Here is a 2,669-nt window from a genome sequence, read left to right as displayed (position 1 = left end):
CCACCTGCCGAATCAACTAGCCCTGAAAATGGATGGCGCTGGAGCCTCGGGCCCATATACCCGGCCGTCGCCGGCAGCGAGACGCGCTTGGAGGTGCGCTCAGCGCGGCTCCCATATGATTGCGCACTGGTGTGCGTCTGGGCCGTGACAGCGTGGCACGCGAATGTCTGTGCTGCATTGGATCAGTCTCCTTTCTTTAACAGGCAAAAGCTTTATAACCTCACTAATGCCTTGCATCGTCTATATTAGATATATAACAACGGGCGGGTGCGGTTCTGATCAAATGTTACATCGGCTGGATGGCGGATGGTTGACGACTTTCTGACGCGGTTGCGGATGAAATAATTGCCTATCCGCGCATCTCTATCAGGAACACTTCAGAAACCCACTGTCAGTAACTACAGTCGGTCGCTACATCTGTAAGTGCAAGTTAAAACTCTCCTATGCAAGGCGAAAACCGTTTATCAACAACACCCAGAAACGCCGTCGGCTTTGCTGGGCCTGAGCTCATCTAAGACGGACTGATACAAAGTGGGAAAGTGTTCTGTGGTAGTGCATTCAATTGAATATGGGTTGAAAAGGATTTGCAAATCCGTTTATATTTACATCTAACACAATTTCCCAACTCTTATGGAAACGGGGTTTGTATATGTTATAGTTATTTGAATGACTCTTATCATAATATGTTACGTTAACATACCAGTTGGTTATTTATGCCTCATATAACGTACACTTATTCACTATTCTTGATTTATTTTAAATTGCCTTTCAAATGTCTATTCTTGCTGTTGGCTTTTATCAAATACATTTCCCCCCAAAAAATGCGACTTATACTCCAGTGCGACTTATATACAGGTAAAAGCCAGTAAATTAGAATATTTGGAAAAACTTGATTTATTTCAGTAATTGCATTCAAAAGGTGTAACTTGTACATTATATTTATTCATTGCACACAGACTGATGCATTCAAATGTTTATTTCATTTAATTTTGATGATTTGAAGTGGCAACGAATGAAAATCCAAAATTCCGTGTGTCACAAAATTAGAATATTGTGTAAGGGTTACATTTTGAAGACACCTGGTGCCACAAACTAATCAGCTGATTAACTCAAAACACCTGCAAAGGGCTTTAAATGGTCTCTCAGTCCAGTTCTGAAGCCTACACAAACATGGGGAAGACTTCAGATTTGACAGCTGTCCAAAAGGCAACCATCGACACATTGCACAAGGAGGGAAAGACACAAAAGGTTATTGCTGAAGAGGCTGGCTGTTCTCAGAGCTCTGTGTCCAAACACATTAATGGAGAGGCAAAGGGAAGGAAAAACTGTGGTCAGAAAAAGTGTACAAGCGATAGGGATCACCGCGCCCTGGTCAAGATTGTGAAAAAAAAACCATTCAAAAATGTGGGGGAGATTCAGAAGGAGTGGACAGCTGCTGGAGTCAGTGCTTCAAGATCCACCACCAAGAGACGCTTGAAAGACATGGGTTTCAACTGCCGCATACCTCGTGTCAAGCCACTGTTGACCAAGAAACAGCGCGAAAAGCGTCTCACCTGGGCTAAGGAAAAAAAGAGCTGGACTGCTGCTGAGTGGTCCAAAGTCATGTTTTCTGACGAAAGCAAATGTTGCATTTCCTTTGGAAATCGAGGTCCCAGAGTCTGGAGGAAGACAGGAGAGGCACAGGATCCACGTTGCCTGAAGTCTAGTGTAAAGTTTCCACCATCAGTGATGGTTTGGGGTGCCATGTCATCTGCTGGTGTCGGTCCACTCTGTTTCCTGAGATCCAGGGTCAACGCAGCCGTCTACCAGCAAGTTTTAGAGCACTTCATGCTTCCTGCTGCTGACCTGCTCTATGGAGATGGAGATTTCAAGTTCCAACAGGACTTGGCGCCTGCACACAGCGCAAAATCTACCCGTGCCTGGTTTACGGACCATGGTATTTCTGTTCTAAATTGGCCCGCCAACTCCCCTGACCTTAGCCCCATAGAAAATCTGTGGGGTATTGTGAAAAGGAAGATGCAGGATGCCAGACCCAAAAACGCAGAAGAGTTGAAGGCCACTATCAGAGCAACCTGGGCTCTCATAACACCTGAGCAGTGCCAGAAACTCATCGACTCCATGCCACGCCGCATTAACGCAGTAATTGAGGCAAAAGGAGCTCCGACCAAGCATTGAGTATTGTACATGCTCATATTTTTCATTTTCATACTTTTCAGTTGGCCAACATTTCTAAAAAAAAATCCCTTTTTTGTATTAGCCTTAAGTAATATTCTAATTTTGTGACACACGGAATTTTGGTTTTTTCATTTGTTGCCACTTCAAATCATCCAAATTAAATGAAATAAACATTTGAATGCATCAGTCTGTGTGCAATGAATAAATATAATGTACAAGTTACACCTTTTGAATGCAATTACTGGAATAAATCGAGTTTTTCAAAATATTCTAATTTACTGGCTTTTACCTGTATATATGTTTTTTTTCCTTCTTTATTATGCATTTTTGACTTATACTCCTTTTTACACTACTGATTGTGGTTTGGACCTCACTTTTCTGGGACTCACACGCCAAAGTTACGGTCAGGGGCCACACAAGTGTGATTAAACTGAAGCTGCAAAGTGACTGATGTTTATATGACGCCATTGTTAGCAGGAGATCAAGATGCTATT

This window comes from Nerophis lumbriciformis, linkage group LG17, assembly GCF_033978685.3.
Source record: "Nerophis lumbriciformis linkage group LG17, RoL_Nlum_v2.1, whole genome shotgun sequence".
NCBI lineage: Eukaryota > Metazoa > Chordata > Actinopteri > Syngnathiformes > Syngnathidae > Nerophis > Nerophis lumbriciformis.
Note: the sequence above shows the minus strand (reverse complement) of the source record.